The 16687-nt window shown below is 59.5% G+C and overlaps 1 long non-coding RNA gene across 1 annotated transcript; it reads right to left on the bottom strand.

Annotated features, from left to right (window-relative positions):
• Positions 1-1783: 1783 nt before the first annotated feature.
• On the bottom strand, positions 1784-16599 carry LOC135327213 (uncharacterized). The gene is made up of 3 exons (XR_010387357.1): positions 14108-16599; positions 13060-13602; positions 1784-10506 (listed from the first exon to the last, which is right to left on the bottom strand). It is a non-coding gene; the product is annotated as an uncharacterized LOC135327213 (long non-coding RNA).
• Positions 16600-16687: the final 88 nt, after the last annotated feature.

Here is a 16687-nt window from a genome sequence, read left to right on the forward strand (position 1 = left end):
TTCAAACCCTGTGGTCTAAGTGTGGCACTGGGCATCCACAGCTGCAGCTGAAGTCAAAGTGCTAAATCATGCAAAGATACTGAAAAACGAGGTCAAGGTGTCTCAAACCAAGCACCTGCACCAGGACATGCTCCAGGTCTGAACCCTCCTGGGCCTCGGTTACACAGGCAGGATAACATCTCGCAGGCGGGGTGTGAAAAGTAAATAACACGGACACCGAGGAAGCAGCTGGTGTATTGACAAACACCGGGAAATAAACAGCGAGGAAATAAATAGCTGCAGCTTCCTGGGATAGTCTGAAGAGAGCTCGGGGAGAAGAACCCACACACACGCTGGGGAAAAATAAAACACGGACTAGCCACTTGTTGAGCGAGCACCATCCCACCACGGCCCTGAAGTGACTCCAGGCCATGCCGCAGAAGCCCTGTTGCGATGGAGATGCTGCAGAGCACGCGAGGAATCCTCCCTCCCCAAATCCGAGAGCCCTGAGCTCGCAGCATCAGCGAGGTCCCTTTGATGTGTGTGGGGGGGGGGGAGACAGATGTACGTGTGCGTATGCGAGATGGCATGGCCTGAGCAAGGAGGGTGCCCCCCCGTTAAAGGCTTCGGTGCATCTCCCATCTCCGGTCTGGGGATGGGTCAGGACAGCCCTGGCAAGGACGACGGTGCGGGTGGCAGCGCTGCCCCGAACGGCCACGCGGCACCGGGAGAGCGGGAGCGGGCAGGGGTGGTGGGACCCCAGGCACGCCTGCGTCGGTGACCCTGCACAGGGAGGGCCCTTTCCATCAGCACACCCTTCTTTCCCCAGAAACAGGGTAACTTCAGCCAAAGCCCCTCGAGAGCAACCTGAGGAAAGGCAGAAACGCTCGCGTGTGTCCTGGGGCCAGATCCCAGCACCCTGGATCCCTCCTGCTCCCCCGGCTCCCCTCTGTGCAGCCCCTGGCACCTCCGGGATGCTAAACGGGGACGCTCAGTGTGCCTGGGGGTGCCGGGATGCCGGCACGTTTGGCTAAAGATATTGCTGGGGGACACTATGTTACTGCGGGCCGTGCCAACACGTAGCAAGCCCCGGGAATTGTTATATAAAAGCAGATTCATTAACATAACCCGGTATTGCCCACGCACAGCCAACCAGCACTTACCTCTTCCTACGCAAGCGCGTGCATCTGCCCGTCCGCAGGCCTGTCTGCGCGGTCCCTGCACGGCGGGGAAGTCTGGGAAGGCTTCGTTTCCCCCCGGACAGCAAGAGAAAGGCATTTATATCTCAGACACGTATCGTCTCACCAGGCATTTCCCTACAGCCCCAGAGACCTTGTTGTGCTTTTCCAGACAGAGTTACTCTGGCCAGGGCAGGAGTGAGTTATCCCCTTGAAGTCTCCAGGTTTCCTGCAGTGACAGTGAATTACTTTCTGTTGGTCACTTTTTCTAGCTTAGTGCTCTCTGTGCAGCCCCCCCAGGCAGAGCATCACCTGCAAAGGACGGCAACCCATTCCTGCCGGATAGCAACCCATTCCTGCTGGGCACAACCCATTCCTGCTGGATAGCAACCCATTCCTGCCGGATAGCAACCCATTCCTGCTGGATAGCAACCCATTCCTGCAGGGCACAACCCATTCCTGCCGGATAGCAACCCATTCCTGCTGGATAGCAACCCATTCCTGCTGGACACAACCCATTCCTGCTGGATAGCAACCCATTCCTGCCGGATAGCAACCCATTCCTGCTGGACACAACCCATTCCTGCCGGATAGCAACCCATTCCTGCTGGACACAACCCATTCCTGCTGGATAGCAACCCATTCCTGCAGGGCACAACCCATTCCTGCTGCCCTTAGCAGGGTGAGAGCTTGGCACGTGTGTTGGGGCTCAAAGGAGGGTGCTGAACATCGTATTTTAGCTTCTAGTTGTCATTTTTATCATACCCAAGGGAGCACAACACGCACTGACACGAGTTACTGGGGAACCGTGGGTGTGTGGCGTGGAAGGATGCCTGGTTTCAGGGCAGCGAAGGTGTGAGTGAGAAACGTCTATGTCAGGCTGAGGGGAGAAACTGGTCTCCCCATGGCCAAACCAGCAGATGCTCAGTGCCATTCCCTCTGGGCGCTTCCCAGGCACCAGCAAAGCCAGGACTCGCTGCAGTGTCACCAGGACAGAAACGCCTTGCGTTCTGCATTCATCGGTCCGAGTCGGGACCGAAACCTTCCGCCATTCAGAAGAGCCGTTCACGCCGCAGCAGCTTCCAGGGAGCAGCCTGCAACACACGGGAAAGCTGGGGCCTTCCCGGGGACCGCGCTGGCAGCGAGCAAAGCGCCAGTCTGCCCGGGAGAGGCCACGGAGATATCTATGGCCAGTCACTGTGTCTGTTTTCCTCCATCTCCTTTCTGAGGTAAGAGCTCAGCTTTTTTTCAGGTCCTTTTCCACCTTCTCGCCCTCAGCAGTCCTGCGTTGCTTGCGTCAGAACGGCCATCAGCCCTGCACCGTCCTGGCCGTGCTGCTCCCCGTCCCCCGGTGTCCCGGCACCCTGCTCGTCCTGTCCTGACCGCCGCTGTGCACTGACCAGATGTCCCCACCCAGACCCCCAAAACGCTGCTAATCAGCTCCCGGCTCCCGGCAGTAGTGTGCCTTCTGCACTGATCTGCAGGTGAAGACGCCAAATTTTAAGCTGTCCTTCGCCACGGACCGTTCAGTTCCTCAGCACTGTCCTCTGCAGCCACAGTCACCCACCTCCCTTCTGCCGCCTGCAAATCCCAGACTCTCTTTTCTCTCTCTCAGTCGATATCTAATTCGCAACGATACTGAGCCTCACACTCCACAACGACCAGGAAATCCAATTTCAATTTTTGCAGGAGGTTTTCCCTGCCAGAGGAGACAGGGAGCAACGATCCGGACTAATGGAACAGTCGAGGCAAAAACTCCTGCTAGTTTTAAGACGGAGCTTGGCCAGTTTACACGAGGCAGCGGTGCCTGAGCTGGGACGGGGTGGACGCGTCGCCCATCCTATGCCCCATGGTGTCACCTACCCCCCTGGCCTCTGAGAGTAACAGCTTTGAAAAGCCGCAGTGGCCAGGGAAGGACCCTGAATAGAAAGATCAGCACCGTGCCCATCTTCAAGGGGGCAAGAAAGAGGATCTGCCTGGGAACCACGGGCTGGTCGGCCTCACATCGGTGCCTGGGCAGGTGATGGGGCAAATCCTCCGGGAAGCCCTGACCAGGCGCGTGAAGGACGGGAAGGGGCTGGGAACAGTCAGCATGGATTTAGCGAGGACACGTCGTGCCTGACTGCCTCCTGCAACGAGGTGACCCTGCACGGACACAGGGAGAGCAGAGGGTGCTGCTCGCCTTGGCATCTGCAAGTTGCAGTATCCGTGTACGCCAAACTGTGTAGATAGGGCCTGAATAAATGGAAGATAAGGTGAGTGGAAAATTGGCTGGCTCATGGGCTCAGAAGTGGTGATCAGCAGCACAAAGTCCAGATGATCCCGAGGTCAACACACCGGCGAGCAGGCTGCTACCCAAGAGGACCTCGACAGGCCGAGACGTGCCTGGCAGGGACAGCACGGGCCACGAAGGCGACCGCCAAGTCCTGCCCCGGGGCTGGGGGAGGATGTTCAGGGGTCCTGGAAGAGACATGGTGCCCTCGAGGCAGCAGCAGCCCGGGGGATGCAGGTGGCTGACCGGTGCCATGTCCAGGCTGGGTCCCCCCAGCACCAGACCGATGGTGACAGGCTGGAGCAGACCGGTGCAGCCCTGAGCTGGTCACACACTGGGAGAGGGGACAAAAGCACTTCAGCATCTCCATCCTTAGAGATCCTCAGACCGTGACTGGACACTGAGCAACCTGGTCTAACTACCCTGGCTTAAGGGGGCTGGGGTGGACCAGAGGCTGCCAGAGGTCCCGTCCCACCGGCGTGTTTCCGTGAGTCTGTGCTGGTGGAGACATGAAGCAAAAGGAGACCTGTCTGGTGCAACTCACTTAGACCCTCAGGAAGCAGCGGGAGGGCCTGGGTCCCCATGGGGACATGCAAGGACACACGCGTGTGCATGCACATGCATGCCTGCATGCACACACAGGCGGCCCCGCGGGTGCCAACGCGCAGGCGCACGCGGGCAGAGCCACTGCCAATGCCGTCACGCCGAGGCTGCCTCGCCGGCGCTGCTATTTTCAGCTGATTGGGATGCAGAGCGATCGCACACGCCCCGGTGCGCGGCGGAGGCAACACAAGTGTCTTTCACAGCTCCCCAGCACTCGCCTAGCGAATGGCATCTACTCCCAAGCTAGAAACCCTGTCTGCAGACGAGGGCTGTCCTCCGCTGGTAGGGACAAGGCTCCAGCTTTGGGCACCCAAGTGCCAGCGCTGCCGAGCTCCGGAGCGGGTCTGCAGGGACAGAGCCAGGCTGCGCTTTGCAGACGCCTCCTCCTCCACTCCCTGCCATCAGGCGTCATTCCCGGGAGCTGTGATGGGAAGCAAACACTAAGCTCAGAATTTTTGCATCCAAAAAGGGAATCGCAGTGAGTCATAGCCACAGGACTTCTCCTATGCTTGAGGGCACAGACCTTGTCCCACATTTCAGACGCGCACTCTCCAAGCGTCAACAGTCCTCATGTTTCCTCTTGGGAGCGACACAGGTTTCCTCTGATCATCTCCTGGCATCACGAATATAGGACAATCTCTGCCTCGGCCATAAAGAGGCAGAAGAAGAGCAGCAGGGGTCTTTGCCCCACTGACTGCAGAAATGGAAATGCGGGATCTTTCTCATGCATCTCCGTTGCCCCATGCGCACTTCCAGCATGCACCCTGCACCCCACCGTCTCCCTCTCCACCTTCGCACGTGTCTGCACTGCTCAAGCAGCCCAGTTTCCACATGTTCCTGCCTTCCCTGGCAAATCTTCAGGCGTGATTCACAGCGCTCTGCGCTGGCCAAGCCTGCAAGTAGGTGTGCGGAAGCAGCACCGCTCGTTCCCAGTCCCTCGCCGATCACACGCCACCCTGGATGCCGCGTCTCCACCATGGGCCGCTCGTAGACTTTGAGTTGCGTTATTGCAGTGCCAGAGCTTTCCCACTATCGCAGATGGACAACAGCTACAGCATATCTAAGCATGGGAGGCCTTTTGGCTGGGAAAAAGGCCAGTATTCTATTTTGGGGTCCTGATTAATCGTTGGCGAGTGCTTTTGTTTCACTTTTCCATCGGCGCCTGCCACAGAGGCTCCCCCATCACTTGCTTTCTCTCCCACCCGCCTGCTCTCGCTGCTGTTGGAGGCGGGGGTGCCGCAGACCAGCCGCAGGGTGCTGGGAAGAAGGATGGCTCCGGAGCACCTCGGGAAGACGGGAGCGGGGCAGAACAAATGCCTGAGAACGCACTCTCCCCCAGTTAGCATCCAGGCCTCTGTCAGGCCATTCTTCCCATTAATTGCAATACAGCTCCCACTTCCCAGGCACGGAAACCGCTCTTCCATCGGCAGAGATGATCTTTAGTCCTTTAGTCATGTCTGGACTACATGATATACCCAGAGCTGCCGGGTGTACCCAGACCACGCCTGCAAAAGGCAGAGTACTCGGAGCAGCCTGGGGCATTGCTGGAGGCGTCCAGCGGTTCCTGGCCCTGGGATGAGTGGAGAACAGAGAGTGCAAGGAGCCCTGCTGACCGGGTAGGAGGGCAGGAGCTGCGCCTTGCCCCTCTCCTCCCAGCTTCATCCAAGAGCTTTTTGCAAAAAGGAGCGACGACTGCATTGGAGAAGTGGGGCCCAGTGCAGGGCTACTGCTGCTTGCTGCGTGTGAGGCTAAGCCATCGTGCTGGCAGCTTGGGGCCACCCCAGCAAAATGTGCGTGCCCCGTGCCAGGCTGGGAGCAGTGCCCTTCGTCACAGGTGAGAGGAGCTCACCACAGCTTGGTCAGCTGCAGCGCTCAGTCCTCCCCGAGAAGGAAACCTCCAGCACCCCGTCCTGGATCGTCTCGGTCGGCACCAGGTGGGCGACGGGGCTCAGCGTGGGGCACCAGCAGCTGCACGCTGGTGACGAGGACGCGGGCGCAGGGAACCAGGCAGGGGCTGGAGCAGTGCTTGAGGAAGGTGAAAACAACCGTGATGTAGAAGAGGAGGAAGACACGGACACAGGAGCTGCCGGTGCTGAGGGCCTTGGGGCTGGCACGCTTTGGAGGACAGGCAGGAGATGGGAGGAGAGGGTGATGAAGAGCAACAAGAGGTGACGGTCAGGCGGTGACCCTTGGTGGCCGCGGTGTCGGCACAGGCCAGGCTGACCAGGGTCGCGAACACGGTCTCTGCGTATTGACGCTGTCCTGCGGAAGAGCAACCCGCTGCCCTGGCGCGGGGACGGGCAGAGGAACAGGACCCCCGGACACCCCCGTGCAGCCAGGGCATGTCGGGGAGCCTCTGCACCTCAGGCTGCTGCAAGCTGGGCAGGCGCTAAGGGAAACACAGCTACAGCTTGCTTCATCGTTGTGTTCTTGAATGAGCATCCGCTGCAGGCATGCCCTTATTTTCCTAACAGCAGTGCATTGTTTCTGGGTTGTATCAGAGAGTCTCTGGCACAGCAGCTCCTCACACTTCAGAGTTCATCAAAGGAGCAAGTCTCAGGCATCGAGCTTCTTAAGAAGGAGGAAGCTCAGCAAATGCAGCTTGGGATGCTTCAGGCTGCGTGCTCAAACGCACCAGCTCTTGCCAGTCCTGCCTGGGATCAGAGGTTTCACAGACCCTGCAAGGCTCCTTTTCTGGGTTCAGCCCCTCCAAACCGGCAGCTGCGCAGACCCAGGAGACCAGAACTGCCCCAGCTGCGTGGAGCTGCAGCCTTTTGGCACGGAGACCTCTCACCATGCCCGGGGTAGGCATCAGCACGGCTGCCGTGGTGGCCAGGTCTCCTCAAGGCAGGCCCCAAGGACCCCGCGCTCTGCTGGACACCGAACCAGGGGTCTGGCCCCGGGTGGCAGCCCCTGTGCTCCCGGGAATGCAGGCAGGGATTCGGAACAACCCCGCGGAGACCCGTCAAGAGCAAAGCAGGTCAAACCAGTCTGATGCCTGTCCTTAACAGGATGGTAGCGAGGAGCTAGGAGGAGAGCTGTGAGTGTAAAGTTGACCTGACTTTGGGGACTGTTCCACGTGATGTTTCTGTGTGCATACTAAAGAGGCCTTTTCTCAGTGCAGAGAACAGAGAACACTTTCACATTGGTTTTGGAGGACAGAACGGAGCACGGTTTGCAAAAGCAGCCGGTCACATTAAGCAAGGAGGGCTGCAGGCACTTCAGAGGGCAGGTGGAGGACTGGAAACTTGCCCCGGCAGCAGCAAGCTATTGCAGACAGACAAACACCCGAGCAAGGGGCACAACCAGGAACATCATTTGCAGGATGCAGGAGGTATTTGCTGTCCTTGGGGCCTGAAGTCCATGAAGGATTTGAGAAAATTGCATGCGGCCCCATGCAGCCACCAGCACTCTGCTCCGCACCGGACACTCGAGCCCTGCGTGTCCCCAGGCCACCCCACGGGCTCCTCACCCCCACAGCCCCGTCCCCAAACACAGCTTCACGGTGGGAGATTTGTCTAAATTGACTCCACAGAAAACTTCCAGTTCAGGAAAATCTGTGGTTTCTCCTAGGAGTTTTGCAAATGTTTCAAGCAGATTCAGCCACAGCTCGCTGTGGGGGTACATTCAGGGATTCCTTAATTATCCCCACAGCTAACAAATGTGTGTCTCATTTCTAAGCTGAATGTGTCTGCTTCCAGCTACCGGCTGCTGGTCCCCGACCGTCCTGTTCCTCCTGACGACAGGGCCACCAGCACCCAGCGCTGCTCTTCATGACGGCATTGATGCTCCACAACAAGTTGCCTTCAGCCTCCTTCCTGATCAGCTCAGCAGATTGAACTCCTCCTCTCTGGCTAGGAGGCATTTTCCCCACCTGCATCACCCTCTGTGGCTCTTTCCTGCATTTTCTGCACTTCCAGATCTGCTCCCGTTCCCACCTCTGCGGTCCCTCAGATCCCAGGGCTCTGCTCCCGTGTCAGCCTGGAGCACATGAGCTGCTCGTCTATGACTGCTTTGAAAATCCAAGGCCAGGGCGCAGTCCCTACTCGCGGACATATTTTCCATCTCTATTAACATGCATTTCATTTGAAGGGGCCCGTCTTGCCAAGCAGTCCAGATGGCTCCGTGAGACTGCTCTGTCTCCATCATTAATTTCCACTCTACTAATCTCTGCATCTCACAGTTTTGCCAGCCAAGATTTGTATTTATTCTCCGATCATTGATGAAAATGTTGACGCCGATAGACCAAGCACTGGCTCTGCAGCCCTCACCGGGAGAGCCCTCTCGGAGGAGGAATTCCTCTAGCAGCTGCTCCCGGAGCACCGTGAATTCCTCCTTGTTCATTAACCTGCCACGCAGGGTGACACAGAGCTATGTTTTTAACTGAACGTCGTGAAGAACAGTCACACGCCTCACGAAGAATGTTACATCTCTCCATCACCATCCGTCCAAGGGACCTTCTGCAGCAAGGGAAGACCGAAACCCCTCCTGGAGACCACAGGGACCCACCTCCTACCCTGCACTCACCACCCGGCCGCAACCTCAACTCCGCTGGTGGAGAGGAGCCGGGGTGGTGGGATGTTCTCCTGCGGGAGCTGAGCACCGGACTGGGAAAGCTCATCCTCTACGGACCCCAGATTGCACCAGCCACGAGAGCCTGGCTCAGCCAGCTTGTTTTTCTCTGGACTCCCTCCAGCTGATCCACCTCTTCCCAAACAGCAACACCCACCTGAGCACAGGCCCAGAGCAGAGAGATTGCCAGCGTGGAGGGGAGACGGATTCGCCTTGTAGATGACACTGTTCATGCAGCTGGCAGAGAACTGCCGGTTTTTGCACCATTTGGGCATTTTCAGTTCGTGTTCTGCCTGTGGTCCACCACCAACTCAGCTCCTTCCTGCAGAGCCAGTACCTGTCCGGCTGTTCCCCATCCCACCTGCATGCAGTTGGTTGTAACCACACGCATGGCACTGGTCCCGGTCAACTTCATCCTTTTTTTCCAGATCATTTCAAATTTGAATCAATTTTTCGTTGTAATCCTCTTTTCTCAAGTCCTTGAACCCCCTCCCAACTTCGCATTGTCTGCAAGTTTAACAGCTTTGTTCTCCTCCCCATTGTATATTTTGCTAATGAAAACAATTAGCAGGGCTCCACCTGGGACATCCCTGCAGAACCCCTTCCAGCACTTCCTTCCTGTTTGGACTATGAGCTCTGGTTACTCCCAGATATGTTTATCCAACATGTTTTTCAGTTTCTATCAACATTTTTATCTGACTCATATTTCCCTAGCTGCCATGTGAGGATGCTATGCAAGACAGTGTCGAAATATCTTGCAGGGCTCATGACACATGGTATTTCCTGATTCTCCCTACTCCTGGGCTTATTATATATTGTAGAGAAAAACAGATCAATCTGATCTCGAGGAGAAGTCTTAGGTTGTCTGTTACCCAGCTCCTTGTCACCTTGCAGGGGCTCAGAAACATCTGATTATTTGCTTCAGTTTCCTTCCAGGAAATGAAGCTAAACTCACTAATCCCCCAGGTCTCCAGCTTCTCCTTTCTCCCTTGTAAAGACAGGGGCTACTTTTGCCTTTTCCATGCCTTTTCCATCCTCCGCCACGTCCCAGGGCTGTCTCCTAATGGCTCTGGGATCAGCTCTGCCCAGTCTTCATGTGGCCGGGGATGAAGGTCCTCACCAACGGGAAAATACCGAGTTTGAAGGCAGAAAGTCCCAGTCTCTCGGAGAAGGTGCCACGGCTGAGGGTGGCCCCTCCTTGCACGAGGGCCGTTTGCCAACGGCAAAGCCCTGCACGCGTCCCTGAGCGCTCACGTCCCCCCCAGCTCCCTGCCGGCCAGCGGCTGCCCTGGAGAGCCCCAGCGTGCCGGATCCCTGCACAGGACCCGCCGCCGCCGGACGCCGGTGCCCCAGCAGCCCCCCTGGACCGGGCTTGCTGCTCTCCATCCGCCGGGAACGGAGCCACCGCGGGCACAGGAGCCCCCGCCCCAAGTGCCCGGTGCCAGTGCCGTGAAGCCCTCTGCACGGCGGGATTAGGGAACTCAGATCCTCCAGGGGCCACCGCTCCCCACGTTTTGGGGGGAAACCTGTCTGTTCACACTGGAGACCCAATAAAAATACAACACGCCACTGGAAAAAGCGCCGTGGATGCTCCGGGCTTCCTGGCAGCGGGACGTTAACCAGGCGCATCCGCCCGCGCCCAGAGAAGCCGCCGAGGGGCCGGGACCTGCTGGTGGCCAGGCTGGACCTGCGCTGGGGCTGTGCCCGGCTCCTTCCGCCCCAGATCCATCCCCGGGACTCAGCCGAGGATGAGCAACGTGGGTTCAGCCGGTTTGCGCTGGGCAAACGCTGTCGTTCAAAACTGCCAGGGAAAGATGTGTAAGTGGAGGCCTGGCTTGCTTTTCTCCTGCTCCTTGGCCTGGGATTCTCAGGTATTTTCATCCTGTTTCATGCAGTGAAAGGCTGTTTTGGAAAAAAATGAACGAATGGCATTAAAATTTATACATAAAATACCAAAACAGGAGTAAATTAGCAGCTTTCTGTAGTGGGTTTCTTCACATAGCTAAAGAGATGTGAGGTTTATAACACTGGAAAGAGAAAAGAAACTGCTTCACCTGTGGCACCGGCAACATCTAAGAGCCACTGGGAACACGGGGATAGGAAACAACAAAGCGACCTACGAGAAAGGAAACGGCTGGGGAGAGGCACATATAGCAACCTATAGAAAATGCAATCTACGGCACACCGGCACTGCATAGAGGAGTCAAACACTGCAGAAACGTCGTGCCCAGCAGAGCCAAGGACAGGCAGAACCTGGGCTCGGCGGGCGTGTCGGAGTAAAAGGGGATCAGAGGTGGGACTGCCGGACACGATAAATGCAGAACCGTAAGATCAGTATTGCCCTCTCCCTTTCCCGAGCAGCAGGATGATGCGTCCATATCTCAGAGGACAAAAGCGCTTTCCAGTTCATTAGGAAACGTTAGAGAGCATCTGCTATTCTTTTTATTACTTGGCTGAAATAACTCAAAATACACTCAAGGGTCCTAGACGAATTGAATGGGATCCTTGGCCTGCTGTCAGTGTTTGTTAATAAATCACGGAGAAACTACTGGGGAAACTACAGATGTCTACAAAATTGCTAATGCTGTGCCGATGTGCAAGAAGAGCACTCGGGTCTCGGCAGCCACCGGCTTCACGATGCAAAATAAAGCACAGCACCGGGGACAACGTCCCGCTGGCGGCAGCGATCAGGAGACCGGGGCTCTCCCACGTCCTTGGGCACTTGCTGCGGGGCAGAGGAGCAGCCCCGGGGCTGCAGCCGGAGCTCGGGGAAGCCGGCACCTCCCGACCCGGCAGCCCCAGGAAACAGAGCAGCAGAGCAGCAGCATTTTGGGGCTGAGAAACCTAGTTTGCTCAGCTGAGAGCAGATCTGAGCAACGCTGGCAAGAAGGAAGTCTTGAAATATGGAAACGTGAACGACAGTGGTGGCCTGAGAGCATCCAGCCTGCTGCCCCCGACGCCCGTCACCGGGGCCTCTGTCGTTAGAAAACCGCCCCGTTGACGGGGAAGTGGAGACGCGGTGCAAGCCCACGGGCGCGTCATCTCCGCAAGCTGTTTGGGTCTAAATCTGCAAATCCTGGTGGTGATAATGGCTCCCAGGATGGAAAAGCAAAAAAGTCTGTATATCTCCTACGACCTTGGCAGAGGTCCAAACCCGGTGTGACCACCGCTTGGCTTTTGGGGTGGGTCACTTTGGTTTGCATCATGCTGTTGCTGAGCTGCTTCTGATGACCTGCAATCAGCCAAGACATGTTCCCTGAAATCAGTATCTACCTCGCGCTGGCCACCACCTCGACCAAAACAGGCCACATTTACCCCATAGTGCTGATGCCATGATCAAACTTCCAAGAAGGTTGGAGGAACCAAAGACAACCAAAGTCCATACCAAGGTCTGGCACAACATTAGTTACGCAAGGAAAAACCCCAAAGTACCGGAGAGAAAACACCATCCTTTACAAATCGTAATTAAGGACAACATAAGCATGTTCTCCCAGGTGTTCTCCCAAGAATAGCAAGTTTTTTCAGAGGTGGCTTTAGCAGAGTTCAGAACAACAGCTCAAGCATATTCCTTTGCCACGTTAGCACCCCTATTTCCTGCCCTGACGTCTGTTCCTCACTTGCCCGTAAGAGAAAGACCTGCAGGAGGGATCCCAGCCCTCGCTGTGCCGATCTGACTCCAGGCACCTTCCCCGTAGCCGACCCACCGGCCTTGGCCTTCCTGCAGCCACATTTGTCTCCTCCTCTGCCCAGGACCTTCCCAGGGCAGCCGCCCGCGGTGGACGTGTGCCGCCGGGACCGGGTACCAGCTGCAGCCACTCGTGCATCCCAGAGCCCCAGCAGAGCCGGCGCAGCCGCGTGACATACGCTCCGTGCGGGAAGCGGGGGGAAAAGCTGGAGTCCGGCTTTGCTGGGACGTGCAGCTGATCTCCCCCGCGTGCAGGACCTGCAGCACCCACCGTCACGCCGTCCCGGGGCTTTGCATGCCGGGGCTCTTCTCCTGCCGAGCTACCGCTCTGCACCACGTCCCTCAGCCGGCCCACGTTGCCGGTCGGTCCCCGGCCTCCCGCGCCCCTGGGCTCACCCAGCCGCGTGCACTGAGCTCCGGTTCTCCCCCCGCACAGACAAAGCCCATGGGTCAGGGTGCGAACGCCGCCACGTCCAGCCCCACGGCGGGGCACGGCCAGGGGCCGCCCCAGCTTTCCCCACCGCCGGCATCTCCCTCCGCAGCCGCAGCCCCGGGCGACGCTGCCCACCGGGGCCACCAGCCCCAGGCAGGGCACTGCGTCCCGCCTGCAGCCTGCGGCCCTGGAGCCCCGAGAGCGATGGTCCCTCGAGCGACGGCAGGGGAGACCTCCCCTGGAAGACGACACCGTCCACGCTCGGGGCAACACCTCCGTGCCCGTCTGACCCCGGACACCATCACCGTACGTCCTCGCGCTGCAGAGACCAACGCACCTGCCTGGTCGCAACACGGGAAACAACTTCGGGTACCACCAAGCTGGATGTCTGCTCCGCATTAACCTTCCCTGCTGCAGCGACATCCAGGAGCGCAGCAGAACGGGCAATTTTCCCGTTCGATCTGCTGGGCCCGCACTGGAGACACTTTTCAATGCCTGAGGAAACCTGGCAGGCAGCAACAGTGCTAAAATCACGCCAAAATGCAGCTCGTGCAAGCTAGAATTTATAACCGAAGACTTAAAAGACTACGGAGATAATTAACACCTATCAACACTGCTCTGTGGAAAACAGCTCCGATGGAAGTTTGGGCTGATGAATGTAGCTGCCTCGGTGTAACGTGTACTGATTGACACCGGGAACACACCACACGGTATTCCACCAGGAAATTAGCATTAAGCAGCATCAATAAAACATGCTTCAATGCAGGGAACTCGAGAAACGATAGACCTCATAGAAGTAGCTTCTGGTGACGACGACTCCTCATCAAATACAGAATTTCTCATTCCAGAGCCACAGCTTTCTCCACGTTTTCATTGTAATCTGGAAGTGAATTTAAAATAGCTGCTGATAAAATGTATGAATGAGACAAACCTTGGCAGACTGGTCAATGGGCGGGAGACCCGGGCAGACATGCAAAGCACTCTGGATCATAAGGACACAGCAGAAGAGCAACCATGCTGGGTGAGACCGAGGTCCGCCTCGTACAGCATCCCTCCTCCGTGGTGCACAGCAGAGAAGCCCAGGGAAGAGCCCAGGAACAGAGCAAGCATTCCCCAAACGCGCTCTCAGCCTCCAAAGGCTGCAGCTCCCCGGCTTGCCGGGCCGGAGCTGACGTCCTCGTGGTCACGGCCCTCTGGTTTCCTCTTCCACAGCCTCCCCTTGACCCAAGCAAACCGCGAGCACCCAGGCCAAGGCATTCAGCCGCCCACGGCACGAAGAACCACCTGCCTGGCTCCCACGACGACCCCAAGTCCTATCTGTGCCGGGACGGCAGCGAGCAGCCATGTCCCCTGCACCACCCACGGTTTTTACCAGCCTCGGTCACCTCGGCTGATGGCTCCCAGGGAGGTTTTTCACCGTCCCGTGGTCTCGCTGCGGAGCGCTGACGGACTGCTGAGACGGCAGGGACATTCCCCGCGGGCAGCGTCCTCCGCTCAGCGCTGCCCAACTGCCTTCGCTGTGTTACCGCCCAGGTGCTCATCGCAGAGGGTTCCTCTGCAGTTCCTCGGACTTGCCCCTCTTCTGTCCTGCCCTGCGTTGCTGCTCCATGCCGTGAGCAAAACTCTGTATTGCTTCCCTTTTCCAGGTCCTTTGTGGAGGTGCCGCATAGCTCAGAGCCCAGCACAGACCCCCGCAAACCCCGCAGCCACCGACCTTCCTCGTCAGCCAGAGGCAGCCGCTGCTCCCAGCCCCTTTCAAGCAGTTTTTCACCCGCGCAGGGACCCCGCTTCCTCCGCGGGGGCTGCTGGCGTCCGTGGTGAGCTCGACCCGTCTCTCCAAACACGCTGCTTGCGCAGCCGAACGCGGAAGGGCCGCACGAGGCAGTCCCGGGCCAGGCTCCGGCAGCAGCTTCGGGGTCTCCGGGCGCGCGGACGGGCAGCGCCCAGGGCCGTCCCCGAGGGTGCCGGCGGCAGCAGGGACGTGGTCACGTTAAGGATGGAGCGTCCCACCCTTGAGAGCTGGGGGAGAGAGGGACAGACCCCCTTGTCCCTGCTGTGCCGCGCTGCGCGGCTGCAGGCGACGCCGGCCGCCGTGAACGGCTCCTCGCGCCTTGGTCCGGGGCACCGCGGCCACGGGAACGGCCACGGAGAGGAGCGACCGTGCCGGGACCCGAACGCAGGTCACACACGCGGGAGTACGGGAACAGGCAGGAATGCAGGCAGGAATACACCAGCACTGCTGGCGGCCGGTTTCCTGCTGCCTGGAAGGGGGCCAAGGCCGGGGGCCGGACGGGACGCGGCCCGGCGCCCGGGGACGCTGCTGAGGGCCCAGCGAAGGGGCTGCGGGAGGTCGCGCTGCAGCCACCGCCGCCCGGCACAGCCGGGGGACCGAGCACGGTGCCAACGCGGGGACGGGGATGGGGACGGGGACGGGGGCCGCGCGCGAGCTTGGGTCGGGGGGGCAGCGGGAGCCGGTCTGCAAGGGCGGTGCTCGGGGCGGGGGGGCTCGCCCTAGACCCCGCACGTCCCTGGGCAAACGGGCTGGTGTCCCCGTCACCCGAGGAAGCGGGCGCGGGGAGAAGACAGAGCACTCAGGGACGTGCCGACACCTGGGAGGAGGAAGCCCCGAAGCTAATCCGGGCGGATGGGAGCTTTTAAACGAAAGGAGACATTTTCTCCAGGGCGGGAGGCACTCGAGAGCCCGCAGACGCTTTCAGGCGCAAATTAGATAAAGGTTTAGCGGAACAGGGAGAGTCTGGGAAGCTCCAACAGGAGCGACTGGAGAAGGGGGGAAACGGAGCCAGGGACCTCGTTAGGAGCCATCCCTGCTCGCACCAGCCCCGGAGCCAGCCCCGGAGGCGGCTGGGAGCCCCTCCATGGGGCAGGTGCCGACGTGCCCCGTGCTGCCCACGCGGCCTGGTTTGGGACGCGGAAGCCCTGGAGAAGGTCACTCCGGTGACGGTATTTCCGCACACATCACCGACCCCACGGGCACGTTCCCGCGGGATCCGTCCCGCTCCGTTGTGCCACCTCCCGCAGCGCCTTCCCCCACCGCTGTCCCCCACCCCACGCGCTCCGGGGTGAAGCGGGGACGGGGCGGCACCGCCGCAGCGGGGCTTGGGGGTCTCACAAGGGACACCCCCCCCCCCGTGACCACCTTCCTGCGTCTCCAGGCTGACGAGGTCGCACTAACGAGCCTGCGGCCTCCCGGCTTCTTTTCCCCCGTCCTTAAATCCGGGCCGTGGATGTCTCCTGCAGCCGGTGCCGCCCGCTCACCGGAGGGAGAGCCAGGGCCCGTCCCCCCGCCGTGGGGTGCCGCGCTCCCGGCCCCACGGCTCAGCGCCGGCACCTGCTGCCTGCACCGTCGGGGTCAGGCTCAGCCCCCCGAGGGGCTGGGAGACCACCCGGGGGGCAGGAGAGCACCCAGCGCCCACCCCATAACCACCCGGGGGGCAGCCAGCGCCCACCCCATAACCACATGGGGGGCAGGAGAGCACCCAGCGCCCACCCCATAACCACATGGGGGGTGGGAGGAACCAGAGTCCACCCCATAACCACCTGCAGGGCACCCAGTGCCCACCCCATAGCCACTTGTGGGGCAGGGAGGCAGCACCCCCTAACAGCCCCCGTGCACCACCCTGGTGACCCCCCAAGTGCCCCGGGACAGCCGTGCCGCCTCCAGCCCCACAGGGAGAGGTGGCCCTGGGGCTGGGCCCAGCAGCACCCCGGCACCGCAGAGGAACCCCTGCCCGCTGCCCCACACGGGGTCTGCCCCACACGCGGTCTGCCCCACACACTGCTGGAACCAGGCGGGGGGGGACTCACACACCGCCTGCCCCATAACACCCCTAACAGACCCACACACCTCCCAGACCCACACACCTCCCAGACCCACACACCGCTGACAAACCCACCACACACCGCCCAGACCCACACACCCACAGCAGACCCACACACCTCCCAGA

Source organism: Dromaius novaehollandiae, chromosome 1 (assembly GCF_036370855.1).
Source record: "Dromaius novaehollandiae isolate bDroNov1 chromosome 1, bDroNov1.hap1, whole genome shotgun sequence".
Lineage (NCBI taxonomy): Eukaryota > Metazoa > Chordata > Aves > Casuariiformes > Dromaiidae > Dromaius > Dromaius novaehollandiae.